This window comes from Labeo rohita, unplaced genomic scaffold, assembly GCF_022985175.1.
Source record: "Labeo rohita strain BAU-BD-2019 unplaced genomic scaffold, IGBB_LRoh.1.0 scaffold_114, whole genome shotgun sequence".
Taxonomy (NCBI): domain Eukaryota; kingdom Metazoa; phylum Chordata; class Actinopteri; order Cypriniformes; family Cyprinidae; genus Labeo; species Labeo rohita.
Window position 1 is genome coordinate 133,344 of NW_026127274.1, and position 17,523 is coordinate 150,866.

The 17,523-nt window shown below is 39.2% G+C and overlaps 1 long non-coding RNA gene and 1 pseudogene across 1 annotated transcript; both read right to left on the reverse strand.

Annotated features, from left to right (window-relative positions):
- Positions 1-2,160: 2,160 nt before the first annotated feature.
- Positions 2,161-11,680, reverse strand: LOC127157656 (meprin A subunit beta-like; annotated as a pseudogene).
- A 2,523-nt stretch (positions 11,681-14,203) lies between these two features.
- LOC127157643 (uncharacterized) lies at positions 14,204-16,117 on the reverse strand. Its single transcript, XR_007825965.1, has 3 exons — positions 15,764-16,117; positions 15,574-15,641; positions 14,204-14,651 (listed from the first exon to the last, which is right to left on the reverse strand). It is a non-coding gene; the product is annotated as an uncharacterized LOC127157643 (long non-coding RNA).
- Between the last annotated feature and the right edge of the window lie 1,406 nt (positions 16,118-17,523).

The window sequence follows — 17,523 nt, forward strand, 5'->3', positions numbered from 1 at the left end:
CCTGCATGCAGACACACCTGTACATACTCGCATATATATATATATAAAGTTGATCCATGCATATACACCTAAAAACACTCACGCAAACATACAAAATTTCAGGTAAGACGCATGCTTGAGTTGTGTATATACATATATGCAAGTGATTTCATATGTGGATGTGCGTGAACTTTTCAGTGTAAACGGAAGACATTTCAGTGTAAAAGGAAGCAGCGTCACTTCCGGCGGAATCTCCAGACGCCGGGGCATTTTAAAACGCTTAACATGACTTAATGCATTAAAATAATGTTTTAAAAAGACCTTTAATATAGCATATGATGTACCGGGGGCCAATTTCCACTGGGCACTTTTCAAAATCCCGTTCAGCACCGCCGAGAGTTCGCGCGATAAGTTTGATTTTTCAGTGACGTGCAAACAGGTATTCTTGGGTTGAACTGGAGTGGATGTTGACGGTTGCAGAGATTGCATTCTCTGTTCAAGTTGTTGGTTTCTTCTCTTTAAACAGTCTAACCCAGATTGACCAAGATCTTGAATGAGCAGCTCTACATGCTTCCTTACACTGTTGCACTCTCGGTCTAACAACTTCTCTTCAGTGGCTTTGCGTTGAGCCTCAAAATCAATGATGGTAACTTGTTCACTCACCCGTTGATTGAGGCTGGTAATCTGCTCCTCAAAAGTAGAAAAACGTTCTGTGAGCTTTTCTAGCATGGCTGTCACATCAGTGGGATTGTTAGGCGCAACTTCCTCATAGTTGTCTGGTGGAGGCGGCAGGGGCAGAAACTGGTCATCTTTAGGGCAGTTCCTCTTGAACAAATCCTCATTCTCCTCCCTGAATCAATATACAAGTCACTGAAAGTATTAATCAGATCTTGTAGTGGTTCTCTCTCATCCCCATCTAGAGCTTCCTGACTAGCCATATTGTTATTATTTCCTTATTTTGTATGTGTGATAAACACTGGGAAATTTAAAACTAAGTTGGTTAGGGTCCCTGTTCGGGCACCAAAATACATAACCACCGCCCACTATAGAGGCACGTAACTATATATGTGAAGATGAGGAAGGGCCCACCAACTAAAAAGAATTCTTAGTTTAGGTTTCCCAGCGTGTTACCATAATACACAAAGACTTAAATTAGGTTTTCCTAAACCCTTTTATAATGATATAAAGTTTCAGACATCAATGATAAAAAAAAAAAAACCTAGTACAGTCTCGCACATCTACATATAAAACACATGGATTGGAGAAAGTAAATTAATCACCAACAAAAGAAAGTGTTCTTCAGACAATCCTAAAAAAAGGCCCACAAAGTCAAAACCTTGTATTCAGGACACATGATAATCCACAAAGCAACTGCAGCACAAATGATCCATTGAGAAGGGTTTTCTTGACATCCATGACAGGACTATTCATGTGGTTTCAAACCCAGATACAAAGTAATATTTAAAAAGTCCATATGATTGAACTGGAAACAAAGTTTCTCAATCAGGACTCCACATGAAATTAGCAGAGGAGCTAGGGCACTACCATGCTTCCCTCTTCCAAACAAATCTGACTACTTCTACTCTGCTACTTGGTTAAATACTTGAGGTTTTAACCTTCAAGCGCCCCCTAGGGGAGAGTAGGAATAAGTAACAGCTAGCCCTGTTACAACGTTTTAGATGTGGGTATTTTTCTAACGAAAACACCTTGATTTGCTACAGGAGGGCTTTATTCACCCCCCGGAGCCATGTGAGGCACTTTTTATTAGAAATGGATGAACTTTATTGGACTTGTTTTGGACTGATGAAGAGAAACGCCCACCTATTGCAATTCAAAAGCTTGGAAGTGCCAGGATAATTTTTAATATAACTCTGATTGGATTCTTCTGAAAGAAAGAAGGCGTATATACCTAGGATGGCTGGAGGTTGAGTAAATAATAGGCTAATTTTCATTTTTGGGAGAACTAAACCTTTAAATGTAGTGGTGGTGTTGTTGAAAGTTCAGCCAACTTAGAAGAGCAGACCAGCATCTCAAAAAAGCAGTCAAAGGGAAGAAGGCTGAGATCAGTCAGGACAGGTACAACAGAGTCCTCTACTGCCAATACTGTGATTTTGTTTGAGCCAATTCAACAGGCTAACTAATTATTTATAATGTGCCAGCACTTTGTTACAGATTATAACAGACCAGTAATAAACTGTGTGAGCATTAATGTTCAGTACTTCATGCTTTATTTTTAAATTGTAAAAGGCAAGTTATGATTCAATAGCTCAAGCTCAGTAATGAAGACACAGTCTGGCAAATTCTAGAAAGACTTTTCCTCTCTCTCAGTTGAGGCTTCATGATGCTCCTGCATGATGTCATGGGGATCTTTTAGTCCACTGTCCTTTTAAATGGACATTTGGGGTTCTGTAAGAGAACATTCAGTTTGATGAGAGTTACTGTACATACATTTACATTTTATAATTTTACAATTATCAAATATGGGAGGAGAAAACTGTTATATGGACACATACACGCCTGTCTCTTTGGCTCCTCCTCCGCATCACGGTCATCAGTCTCTAATGGCAAGTCTCTGATTTCCGACTTCAAAAGTCCAGTAACATCTATTCATTAAGTTAAATGTTAAAACATTGTCATATTTCATAAGAATTTCTCCGTATGAAATAAAAACATGCTGCTCACAAACCTTCAAGGGAGAGGAGGAAGATGACATCATCTCCTTTGATGAAGCTTCGACTTTTCAGACGACCATGTGTGATGTAACTGCTGGTACTGTCACCTGGTCCCCGGTAGAATTTACTGCCATTTGAGTCAGTGACTAGACTGCCTACTTTTCGTGGGTTGTCCCAGAATTTCTTAACATTGCCCATGGCTGAACAAAGAGAGAAGATACAGTTTATAAAACATCTTTTAATGACTTTTATCTCTAAATAATCCGTATTTGTATGAAGTATCTGTACATCAGTCACATCAGCATTAATGGCTCATAAACATGCTTAATATTTACAACTTTGTATCTTACAGTCAGTGAAGGTCTTGTTTGGATCTGTTGTGATCATCCTAATGTTGTTCATGCGGTGTTGGATGTCTGGATTCTGGTCCATCAGCTCCATGGATGCCTGTCGCCATGGACATGGCCATTGGAGTTTGTCATCATTGGGTCCAGACGTCAAGTAGAAGTAGATTGCCATTTTATTTGGGCTGTCTGTCTTACCATTAATGTACAAACCAATCTGAAACGAGTAACCATCTGGGGACAGGTAGCGGGGGCTGTAGATTTCGTAATCGGCAGGGGTTGTAGCAAGAAGCCTGGTAAAATTACGAATGTGCCAAGTGTATTGAGGACACTTGGTCTCTGAGAGGTTGACATCATCCAGAGAAAGACCACCCTTTGATCGTTTTCTTCCTTTAACTCCTTCAAACACCACTCTGAATTTATCAGAGACATTTAGCGTAACATGGTATAGTTCCCAGGAGCCTTGGTGTCCACCTAAACAGTGCAAGTAAAAGTTATCCATGGCCTAAGAATTTATCTATTAGTGTTTTAAACAGTAATATTTATTACCACTGATCTTCTGAATGAGTCTCAGGGCTCCTTTGGGGTTTTCAGCGGTGTATTCACGCACCCAGATGTTTAGCTGATCGTCGGCACCCCCACTGTTGTAGTGATAGAACTGCAGGCATTGGGAGCGTCTTTTAGGGTAAAAGAGGCGACTTTCCAGGTAAGCCTTGTCACCTTGGGTACCTGTGGCTGTGCTGAAATGCATGAAGAATCCAGCACCTGGAGAAATATAAACTTTATTAGATAATAGGATATTAAGCCAGTCTTCTCGCTTTCTTTTTTGGATTTTATAATGGAGTTTAAACTTTTTTTTTTTTTTTTTATGTCATATAACAATCCTTGACAAGAAATGTCTAGAGAAGGTCAAAGAATACTTTATTTCCTTGTAGTATCAGTAAAATGTGTTTATCATGAAGACCAAAATGCCACCATAACATCATAAAAGAGTTATCAATGCAAGATTATGGACTATGGATTATTCATCTTTTTACAAAGTGGTGGTATAACAGAAATTAAACAAAATTAAACAAATAGACTTCTAGTCTTTTAGGTTGACACAGTCCCATCCAATGAGTCATTTTCATGATAGTCAACATCATAAATCTAAAAAGGTCATAAAATAATGTGTTCATAACACTATACTTTGTGTTAAATTACCTTGGCAAACAAATACAAATAATAGTCAACTCGATTTGTGAGGGAGTTTCTAATATAGGGGTGCTGAGAAGTTGGACATTTCTCTGTATATTTCCCTCTCTATATTTTGTTTCCTCTTTTGTAAAGTAATGGACATGTAATAGCAGGGTTTTTCTTTTTCAGTTTTTAAAGTTGGTAAAATATTTTTTGAAAAAAAGTATTAACATTTGCTTTATGTGAAAAGGTTCAATATTCCACACATGATAAAAAGACAGTGTGTCTGATTTGAGTCAGTTTGATGTACACTTTAATCCAAAACTCAGTTGGGTTGTAAATGGATTAGGTTGAAACCTGCTTTTGTGGTTAGGGGTGTTCATACCTTGACATTGACCCAGGTTGGTGTAGTCTGTCTGTGGGCCACCCTCTACTGTTTGTACACGAGCCCACTTGGCATTTCCACCATCACCCTGAATCATACCACAGATATTTGGCTCCTCAAAGTGGCAAGAGTCCAGAAAAGTTGTGGTTGTAGCTGGAAGAATTATGTAAAGAAGTTTAGGACATGGTCTTTATCTAACCATTAAATGTTATCACTATATTGTTATATGTTAATCATTATATTTTATGTTAATATGTCTATAAAAAATAATGGATGATTATTCAATCAGTCAAATTAAACCAGAAAGTGCTTACAGTAATTATAAACTTACTACAGTTGTAAAGCCGGTTCAACTTGAGGAGGTCACTGTCACTGAACTCCATGCGTTGACCAATCACATCCAAGAATTCTGGTATCTTGGTAACAATGGTTGGCTCACTGGTTTTGCTGAAGGCAGTCTTACTATAGTGCATGACTGAACTGTAATCATAGGGCACACCGAGATTGCTTGACTCTGTTTCATCACAGGAATTGAAGTTGTGCTCTTTACCTTAGTGAGAAACAAACCAGGAAACAGTTAATGAACAAATTAATTTGCATTTAATTTTGTTATTATTGAGGCATGTATTTAAGAATTCAGTAAATACCCGCTTTAATCTGGTCCCACACTATAGTGACATAGTTGTCTCTGTCTGATCTGGACTGCTCGTGCCAGAAACCCAGCGCATGCAGAAACTCATGCTCCACAGTTCCTAAATGGTCACAGTTTTCACCAATTGACAACTCCTGTTTCCAATGTGACGATTCCCCACATTTGAGTAACAGCTGATGGAACAGAAAAACATCACCGGAATCATCTGAATTTCACTTTTTGTTAAACAATTACACTTTTTAGATACAATCAGTACAATAAAAGTCCCAATGTTTGCACATGCCTGAAAAGATCTAATGTTTATTTTACTAAAATATTATTTAATACATTAAAATGATTAAAGATCCACTGATGTGCCTTGAAGTGCCACACTTCCTCACATTCTCAGCATCATTATAATCGTAATGTTAGCTTTTGTAACAGTTTCATACTGAATCTAAATGGGTAATCAATTAGACTGTGGCTGTCATTCGCTGCTGTCAAATTCATCTTTACTAAGCTCAACAGCTCTGGCCCAAGCTGTGATATAAACAAAACACTACTGGCTATTTTTAAAAGGTGCAGGGCTTGTCGATATCTTCCACCCTGTCTTCCTGTTTCAGTTGAAATTATGTCAACACATAGAATAATATTAACTGTCTGAATCATTTTCTATCCTCTATAGTGCACTACATTCCATTCATCATACAGAAAATAGTAACTCTATGAACAAGTAACCGATAAGAGCCACAGCTTTAACATCTATTTAAAGCGTAGGGGGTGGGACCACCGATCTATAATAGAGTCATTATATAAATGGCACACTTCATGTTTACTTAGGGTCTTGCGGACTTGCCATGGCCACCGCGTGCATGTGTCTGTTAAGTCCACGAGACCGTGTGATGCCCATGCCCTGATGCCTTTGAGGCTTTTAGTACACCACAGCTACTGAAAGAGCTTAAAAGTGATGTAAACATGCCAACGCTGGTCATGACACCACAGCCACTGAAGGAGTTTCTCAGCGTGGATTTCACTTGATATCCGGGTGTGTTTAGACTCTTTGTGGGGCAAATCGATGGTACAGGATTTGGTTTAAGCTTACACTTGTATCTATCACCATCTGTAAGCTCCTTCCCTAGCTGTGGTTCTCATATCAGTATTTTATTTTCTGAGTTGTATTGCGGTAAAAATAGTGTAGCACAGTGCCAGTAGCTCACTGAGTACAACCATTCTACATAATCAAAATAATAGCACTCCCCATAGTCCAAAATATATAACAATGTGGATTTTTTAAATAACGTAAATCTTTCATGGGTTTTTTACTAGTTATTTCAGTAACACATCATTTACGTTATATTAAGCCATACTACTCTTAATACCCAGAATTCCCTTTAACAGTCTTATTTGAAATATTTGTAAGTTTTAAATGCTTATATCTTCTAAATGCAAATTTTGTCATTGTTTTGGAGCATACTAGCTTAACTTTAAGGCTAACATATTCATAGTAAAAAACAAACAATCAAACAAAGAAACAAACAAAAGAAAAGTTCTTTTTTGATTTGATGGGACTTTAAAAAAAAACTAAGATTAAAAAATGATTTGGTAAGTTTTTGTTTGAAAAAAAAAAAAAAAGTGAATAGAGTTTTGATTATTAAATAATGTGAAGATAAATAAAGTAGTGTTTTGAAGTTCTCACCCTCTGTCTTTAATTATGAAAATGTAGTTTGGCTCTTCACCCCAGGGTTTGAAGTCAATACAGGTCTTGAGTCTGAATTGCTCAAATGCTTTCAGTATCACACCTTTGGCATTGATTTCTATCAAAAGAAAAGAAAAAGAGCAAGTAAGACAGAAGGACTGTGAGGGATGTCATGGTGTTTGTGGCTGAAGGGAAGCACAAGCAAAAGAAATAGTCCAAAAACAGTCTTTTAATATAATCTGCAATGCAAACACAAGAAATCCAGGAGCAAGGGGTAGCACCACACATTGAAATAACAAATAGCAGACAAAGCAACAGGGGAGAACACAGGACTATAAATACTAGCAAAGTAATCAGGGAGAAACAGAAACAGGTGTGGAACTAATTGATAATTGACAAATGAGAAAAGGAACAGAACCAAATAAGGGCAAACAGGAACTAAACCAAAACAGAACATACATTTGACAAGTGAGCAATTTTAAGCAATTTCTAAGTTAGAATTGGAATGTCAAAGCATAAACTCAGTTGAATCAGTTGTTACATATTCACAGACCAAGGCTGCTGTCAAGGACGTACGGCACAGTGGTCGGCCAACGATACTTTTCATCCAGAATAGTGTTTCTGTCTTCTCCCTGTTAAATATGGATTTATTGTATTTAATAAAGTCGTATTATTTTGATGTTTGTGATTGAAACTTTACTGTATTTACACATTAGTTTGACCTCATGAGGATAATGTTGACAGGTTAAAGGAGTCATCAGAAGCTGATATGAATCTTTAGGGTCTTAATGAATAGTCTATAACATGTTTTGGTTAAAATTTCTCAATGGTAGTGTAAATAACACCTTTTTACCTTGCCAAAATCAGCTCTGCAAAAATCATCCTGTTCTGGTCAAGGTTGCTTTAAATGTTAATGAGCTCCGCTCACCCTGCCCCTCTCTTCTCTTTGTGGAGTGACCAGCCTGTTTACCTTAGCCACATTTAGCTGCGTTTAGCAGCTAAACTTGCTAACTAACATGTTATTAGGGGCGGTGATCACAAAGATTTATAAAAAAAAAATAAATAAATAAAAAAAAAAAAAGTAGATCGGGAGGCCAATTCCCTTCACAAACAAACAATCCACTGCATCTCTTTAGCGGCTCAGATGTCGGGAGTAAATGACGACCACGTTCATTATTACATCCAGCAACACAACACCTCAATTGGAGACATTCTTGTCTAATTTACATCCCTGCTCCTGCATCGAAACAATGGAGGTTGGACTGTTACAGCTGATTTTGGTGGGTCTGAGGTAAGACGTTCATGTCAGTCATGTCAACTATGGTGGGAGGTATCGACAGGCATATGAGAATGGCTTGATTTGAAAAAGGGGATATTATTTTTACAGATAAAAAAAAAAATTAAATTAAAAACCACTGCATGGATTTTTATCGTTATAGGGTAGATGTGTACATACACTGCCAACACACATTAATGTTCAAACAACATGTAAATGAAATTTGCATCTGATGACCCCTTCAAGAATGTCCTAAAAAATTGTTATTTTTCAGGCCTAGAGATTCAGGCCCTACTTTGTACCCTATTTGTGGAAAGTGGCATGAGAATTTGCTGAAAGAAAACACTGACCTCCTGTATCAGAATATCTCCTTCCACCAGGTGAAGTCCTGCCTCTGTTGAACAGGACAGCAGTTAATAAAGTGTTATAAAATTATGCTACAGATTTAAGACATGGTATTAATGTTTCCACAAACCTTCATTTATATCAAATATATCCTGGTCTTTTCCATCATCCACATCAATCTCTGTATTCCCTACAAAAATAAATAAACAAATTAAATTTAAAAAGGTCAAATTCAGAGCATACTATATAAAATCATTTTAAAACAGTTGTGATTATGTTACGTAGGTGCTGGATGGACGAGACACGAACACAATATCCAAAACACACAAAGTCTTTAATATAAATCCAAGGAGTAATCAGGTCAGGAACAAACAGGAACATGAGACATCCACACACGTAGGTAAACATCCAACAAAGGCCAACAGAGTACTAAACACAGAGACAGACTTATAAAGGGTAACTAATCACTGCAGACAGGTGAAGGGGATGACGCTAACGAGGGTTAAACCAAAGCAGACAGATCGACGGGGGGAGGAGACAATGGGAAAAACCAATACATAGACAGAACTGTGACATTACACCCCGCTCCCGGAAGGCGTGTCCTCACGCCATACAAAACTAAAACAAAAAAGACAAGAGGGGCGAAAAGGCAGAAAAACAGAGTCTATGTGGGAGGAGGCTTCGGCGGAGGACGGAACCCCGGGAGAGGGACAAAGAACAGAGTCCTAGGGGCAAACAAAACAGTCCAAGGAGGTGATGATGGTGGGAGGAGCCAAGGAGGAAACAGGAGGGACCCGGAGCAGGAGAGGCTGAGAGAGACCCAGACCGCAGCCATGATGACGACCCACGGTGGAGCCGACGGAGGGAGGAGCCATGGTGGAGGAAGGGCTGACGACTCCAGGGGGCCGACCGACAGAGGCGGAGCAGCTGGCAGAGGAGCCCGAGGCAGAGATGGAGATTCGAAGATCCTGGGCGACACTGAGGATCTGGAGGGCCAAGGCAGAACCCGAGGCTCTGGCGACCAAGGCGGAGGCGGAGATCCGGAGGTCCGCGGCGGAGCCGGAGCGACAGAGGATAGAGGGTGAGGTGTCTGGAGGTGACGGAGGGACAACGACCGACCAGGGCGGAGCCGGAGAGACGAGGAAGCCCGGTGGAGCTGGTGGACCGATGGGCGACAATGGAGATGAGGGCGCTGAGAGCCGTGGTGGAGCCGCAGGGTCGGAGGGCCGAGGCGGAGTTCTGGACTCTGAGGCTGGAAGCGGAGATGAGGGATCCTCCAGCCCTGACACAGATGGAAACTGGCAGACCCGCTGCGAGCCTACTGCACAGGTGGAAGACTGAGGGTGAGCAGAGGGGCTGTCAGGGGACAGCGGTGACCAGACAGACGTTGACATAGGCAGAAGAGGGAGGGTGGGTGGGAATTCCAGACAGGCAGGTTGATCATAACAGATAGATAATTCAGTGAAGTCTATTAAATCCCCAGAGTTATGTTCCAGAACTTCAGTAAAGAAGTCAATCAAGTCCCCAGAGTTTTTTTCCAGCTCACCCCCAGCAGTGGTGCAGTGGGCAGGGCTCTCCATAGCCCTCATTTGCTCCATGTTGCACTCCACCGTCGCAGTAGCTGTAGCCGGCTCTCGCACCTGATCGGACGTGTAGGGCTCTGGCTCTGTCGCTCGTGGCTCTGGCTCCTCATCCGCGGTGGGTTCGGGCTCATACTCCGCGTGTCGGGATGCTGGTTGGCTGGGCTCTGGGCCTTGAGTGGGGCTGGTGTCATCCTCCGCGGCCAACAAAGATCTGCTGGACACCAGCACCCACTTGATGTAGTCGGCAATGCTCTCTCAAGGACCCTCCCAGGACAACTGCGCCTTGGTGGTGGTGTTAAGTCCCGCACGGTAGAATGTGCACAGGCAGCTGTCCGGGTAGTGCGTGAGTGGAGCGAGGTACACAAAGTCTCTGGTGTGGTCCTCGAGAGAGCGATTCCCCTGCTCCAGGAGGAGAAGGAGGACGGCGGGGTTATCCATGACGTAAAAAAAAAAAAAAAAAAAAAAAAAAAAAAAAAAAAAAATCAAAAAACAAACACTGAGAATAACCGGAAAAGAAAAAGCAGGGAAAAACGCCGTGTACTGTTTTGGTCTGTCTTTCTGTTACGTAGGTGCTGGATGGACGAGACACGAACACGATATCCAAAACACACAAAGTCTTTAATATAAATTCAAGGAGTAATCAGGTCAGGAACAAACAGGAACATGAGAGACATCCACACACATAGGTAAACATCCAACAAAGGCCAACAGAGTACTAAACACAGAGACAGACTTATAAAGGGTAACTAATCATTGCAGACAGGTGAAGGGGATGACGCTAACGAGGGTTAAACCAAAGCAGACAGATCGGGAGGAGACAATGGGAAAAACCAATACATGAACAGACAGAACTGACAGATTATTGAACACATTGTTATATTAAAATTATGTGATTGTTATGACTCACCTGTGAGTGAAGATATTGGCTTTGAAAGAAAACATTTGAGTGGTAAGTGTCAAAGATACTTGGCAAGCTTTGTTTATTGTATAACCTGCTATTATGAAATACTCACAAACTATCATTATAAAACTCATTCAGTCTTGAACTGGGTCATTACATTATAGTATACCAACAGCTGTGTTAGTTTTGCTCTAAAATATGATAATTTGCTTGTTTAGCACAATAATAATCAATGTATAATTACAAAATCATTGTTTTTATGACATCTGAATTCCACACTCACCAAACACAGTGCTGTGGTGCATACGCACAGAATCAGCAATGTATGGAGAGACGCCATGAGAACTCCAGTCTGAGCCGTTCAGAGCATCAGTGCATTGTGTATTAACCAATTTATAGAACAAAAGAATTAAGTCTGCAATGATAGGAGCTTGTATCCGATAGTATATGATTTATAATGGTCAGCTTGATATTATTAGACATGATAAAAGTAATGATTTGGCTAAGAGTTAGAAGGAGTTTAAAGGAACAGTTTACCCAAAATGAAAATTTTCTTAATATTTACTCACCCTTGTTCTGGAAAAATGTTTCCAACTCTTATTGTGAGAATATTGTAGAATAGGGAAAACAAGGTTTATTCTCATAAGAAGGTCAGACAATCATACAGAGCATCTGCAGAGTGTGTGACAAAGAGGAACACTTTGACTAAGTATTTATATCCTAATCAGACCAGGATGTTTCTATATCATCCAATCATAATGCATACTCAACATATGTCTCCTTTTAGGGTATCTGAATATTTCCCTTCAGACTAGGTCTGATTGAGTATTTAATGCAAAGCATCTTCCTAGAAGTTGGAGGATCAGTTGAACTTGAACTAGTACTTAATCGCGGGGGCTTAGTCACCCATGGTGGAATAGGGTCTAAATCTGGGAAATCATCATCATCATCATCATTTTTGGGCAATTGCATGTACATCATTAAGGTGTGACACATGATCACATCATTTCAAGACAGCATTTCTTATCATCTTTAGAATGCAAGGCCATAAACACAGTAAGAATAGTGTTGTGCACAGTGTTGCGCTGTTCTAGCAGGAAGTTGGGAAAGCTTCCACACATTTTTACCATATATCCACCATCACTAAGCAATATTTCTTCCCTTCACTGGGAGTTCATTTAATTAAATCTATCATTAAATGTTCAAATGGTTTTGGTGCTTGTTGCATCACTACCCCTTTTCCTGTGTTATACGTGCAGCATGTTGCAGGTTTGGCAATACTTCTCTGCATAAGTTGCCTTTTTTGAACCAGTTTCGAGTAATAAAATTGACCCATGTGTCAGTTTGGCATAATAAGGGAAGAAATGTTTTGGGAGTTTCCCTCAGGATCCAGTCAAATCCCATTGTCATACACCAAATCATTTTTTCTCCATTGCTGCTTGTCCTCCGTTGTTGCACAGGTCTGTACATCTGAAACAGAATCAGAAAGTTCAGTCATTAGGCAGTTTCCTGCTCCTTTTGTTAATGCCACTAGTTCAGCTGCTTGGGCTGAATAGTGAGACTGCAATGACCCCGACAAAAGCACATCATGTTCTGTAGTTACAGCATAGTCAACCTTGTTTTTGCCTGTCTTAGGGTCTCTGGAGGCTGATCCTTCAACAAAAAGAATCATGTCAGCATTGTCAAGGAGTGGTCTCTCTGAGGTCTGGGCCTGGCCTGCAAACAGCTTCATGAACAGCCAAGTGAACAAGTCCAATTCATGGAGGCCCAGCTTACAGGACTTAAAGGATCTGCTGTTAACATCTTGGTGCCAGATACCACAGCACATCTTCAGGGGTCTAGTGAAGTCCATGCCTCGACAGGTCAGGGCTACTTTGGCAGATAAAGGGGGACCAACACAATATTAAGAAGGTAGTCTTAATGTTACACTGCCCTCCAAAAGTTTGGAAATGCTCTAGAAAAATGGGGTTTTGGACAATATTGTCATGAATCCTTTTTAATTTGTGATAATTGTGCACTGATAAGGGACAACACAAACTACGAAAACATATTTTAATACATAAACAATACATAGAAGTTTATTCATACATTTTCGAGTAATCAAAATATCCACCATTAGCAGCTATTACAAAATCTGGGCCTAAATTCATTGTATTCTAAACTTAATTGGCAATCAATTGTTGAAGCTATTAAGGTGTGCTGACCCAAAAATCTTTTAAAAACCTGGGCCAAGTTTAAACCAGTAACCAGGCATCACAGCTGGCAAAGAGGCATGTCTGATTTTGACAGGTATACATTGCCATTATTATGTAATCAAAATGAAAATTATTATTGCTGGCTCACTGCAGAACAAAATATCCAGGGGGCAAGGTTGGATGCAGATCCTACTCCTCCCACCTCTGACAAAGAAATGATCAGTCTATAATTTTAATGGTAGGTTTATTTAACAGTGAGAGACAGAATAACAACAAAAATCCAGAAAAACACATTGCCAAAAATTATAAATTGATTTGCATTTTAGTGAGTTAAATTAGTATTTGATCCTCTGTCAATCAACAAGATTTCTGGCTCCCAGGTGTCTTTTATACAGGTACCGAGCTGAGATTACTACTAATCTCAGTTTGTTGCCTGTTTAAAAGACACCTGTCCACAGAAGCAATCAATCAATCAGATTCCAAACTCTCCACCATGGCCAAGAACAAAGAACTGTCCAAGGATATCAGGGACAAGATTATAGACCTACACAAGGCTGGAATGGGCTACAAGACCATCATCAAGCAGCTTGGTGAGAAAATGACAACAGTTGGTGAGATTATTCACAAATGGAAGAAACACAAAATAATTGTCAATCTCCCTCGGTCTGGGGCTCTGTGCAAGATCTCACCTTGTGGAGTTTCAATCATCATAAGAACAGTGAGGAATCAGCCCAGAACATCTCAAGGAGGATCTTGTAATGAATTTACTTAAAAAATCTTAAGGTAGCTGAGACTTAGTTTATTTAAAATGTTTTGTAACATCATTTCATTTGTAACATCATTTCAATTATTATAACTATTATATTTAAGTCAAATATACTAATTTCCAAGTTAAATCTATATCAAATGTTTTATTTTTCCAATTTATTAACCTAGAAAATTAAGAAAAAGCAAACAAATAAAGGAACATTAATGCAATTTTCCCTTTTATTTTAAATCAATTCAATTACAAATATTCAACTGAAAACACAACAAAACCATTTTTTCATATCCTGAAAACATTTCCCCATAAAACATGGGAGAAAAAAAAAAGTTCAAAAAGATACTAGTTCAACAAATTAACTTATCGTTAAGCACACAAACAAGTTTTCCTCAATCGCAACAAACAGCATCAAAACGATATGTTTTTTCCACACTCTGAGTTCACACTATTGGCAATACTGAATTTTAGGTGTCAGCTCACCTTTTCCCGACAAAAAATATAAAATACTTTTCATACACTTAGGATAGTCCAGGTGTAGGCAGGGAAATCAGTCTGAAAACAATGGACATAGAAGGCCTGAGATTGGTCAGTTCATCCATTACCAAGCTTTCTTCCAAGATGATTCCCACTCTAGATGAGGTGAGCTGTGAACTTTCTTGATCAACGCTGAGGATTCTTACTGAAGTCTGTCTTGTCAGCTGCCTCCTAACAGAGGAAGAAACAGAACGACAAATACATTATCAAGTCAGTTAGACAATGCTGTTGTTAAATACTCAAAGTCATATGCTGCCTTCACACCATGTCATAATTACTTTAATTCTGAGAGGACAACATTGTGATGTTCAGCTTGTGAGCTGTTCATGCCAATAGACTGGGAATTGCGCTTTTCTATGGCAACACTATCAATGTCTAAATTAATCTGGAGCAGTCAGATACAGTGGTTAGGTGGTACAGCTCTCAGAAAATTTCCAGTTTACAGATGGTAATTAGACTTTAGGGTTTACGTTTAATTGTACATCTACAGAATATTTAAAGTAAAATCCACATACAAACACTACTGGCATATGGTCAGGAAGATCGGTGTTATTCAGGAAAGCTTGTAAACAACAGGAATGAGTGCAGGACAGACTCACACCATCATCATTATGAATAATCTTCTGACACACACTGTGCTAGTCAAAGTGATCATCCTCAGAACAGGTCTCAGTTAACCCACGACATACAGTTGATCTTGAACTTTGGTGTGAAGGTGGCATAAATGTGAACAAGGAAATTGTTTTGTTCTTGAATAATTTCCATGTTTGAACAAAGAGACAGGGTTTCACAGACAGGGCTTCACAGACAGGGCTTAGCTTAAGCCAGGACTAGGCCTTAGTTAAATTAAGATACTTAAATAGCTTTTATAAAAACACCTTAAAAACATTACTGGTGTGCATCTTGAGAAAAGAAAAATGGCACTGACATATTTTAAAATATGTCATTACAAGGTATTTTCAGTAAAGACTCCTTGTCATGTTATTAAACATGTTATTTTATTCTGAGACTGGCCTTAAGCCTTGTCTGTGAAACCAGGAGGAAAATGTGTAAATAGCAGTGCTCTCTTATCAGTTATTAGGATCATACTTACACTTTCAAAGCATCTCTTCCATTTCTTCTTTCTTCCAAAACAAGATAGTCGTTAAGAGGACTCTGAACCTAGATAGAACAGAAGTATATTCATCCGCCTTTGTATTTATACCGCTAATTAACGAAAACTTACGCTTTCAAACAATAGCCATGTCTAAATTAAACGTGGTACATTAACGTACTGCACTCACCATATTAGCTCCACCATTGTCGCTCCTCGGCTGGAATCGCGGCTACTGTATGAGTAAAACTAAATTTACACTCCTCACAAACAACAGCTCCTCGAGTGAAAAAGAAATCATTGAAAGAAAAAGGCAAAAAATGTTAGTCGAACTCGCCAGTCAGGGGTTCAAGCGCAGGCGAGTGAGAACACTAGCTATCAACGGATGAGAAATGTCCCGTCGTTTAGACGAACAACGACTTTTGCCGATCACAAAGAGTTTCTCGAGGGACGTGATAAAAGATAAATGGCGGAAAACAATGCCAATAGAACTATATAAATCTAAATTTCCACATTCATCCACAGCTTAAATTCATACACAATCACAGTGACAAAATGGCGCTGTTACTCGCAGCACCGGTGGAGGAGGCGTGGTCAGCAGATAAATTTCATAATACGAGTTAATTTAACTTAAGTTTATTCACAGGTTCAAATATGTCTACAAATTAGTAGAATCTACTTATATTTTATAAGCAATGCAGTAAAACTTAAATATTGTGTTCAATTGTAATTAAATGGTTTAATTAGATACAAAATCCGGGCTTACAGTGTAGTCATTAAGACAACAATTGGTAACACACTATGCTGTGAAGGACTGAAATCTGTGGAGGGAGCTGAAGGTTTGAGTTGCCAAACATCAGCCTAGAAACCTTAATGACTTGAACTACAAGAAATGTCTGACCTCTGTGGTTGCCAACAAGGGTTTTGCCACCAAGTAGTGGGGGTTTCTTAGTATTTTATGTTGTATCTTTGTTCAACCACTTGAATTAAAGCTTAAAGTCTGCATTTTAATTTCAGTTTCATTTATAACAGTTTCAAAGTATGAAATTTTTGTCAGTGTCCAAATATATATGGACCTGACTGTAGTTGCCGCTCATTCTAGATAGTGTTGTCAATTCACATGTTATAATCACTGAACATGTAGTGCCAGAATTAACCATGAAAGATAACCATTGCCCTGATATGCACAAAGATATTCCTGGTAATTGTTTGTAAGCTTTATTTTCATATTGTATATACGTTCCAACTTTTCAGTTAAAATTTCTCTCTAACAGCTTAATACTAAAATCTTTTTAACAAGCAGCAAGATGTTCTTCATTGCAGTTGACAGTGGTTAATATCACATCTTGCTTATCTATAACTGTGTGTATATGTGTGAGTGTGTTACCTCACCTCTCCCTTGCTGCAGGCTCACATACAGCCACTTCCTCTCCCCCCTCTGAACTCTGTGTTCAGCCTGATCTCCTTTTTCTCTCTGCAGTTATAGCAAGCCTCAGGATCAACGCTTCGTAGCTCATGTCCATCACGTCGGCCTCCTCACCAACATCATCAAGATCGCTAGGTTAAGCTTTTTGTCTTGGTATTCTTTCTCTTTTTTCCTTATATAAGAGCCCTCAGCAAGGGAGAGGTGAGGTAACACTCACACATACACATGTAATCACAGATAAGCAAGGTGTGCTACTAACCACTGCCAAATGCAATTAAGAACAACTTGCTGCTCATGGCTTATATCGTAATCCTTCGACGTTTTTTTTTGACAAAAACACCCACCTATTGCCATTATAAAGCTTTACTGTAAAAAAATTCCTGTAAATGGAAGGAAATTTAACAGTAAAATGGTGTTTTCATATAATAACAGTAAGTTACTGTATTTTGCGATGCATTGTGGAATATGTTGATCAGCAACAGTATGACACTGTTGTTTAACAGCATAATACCATATTTTCCATT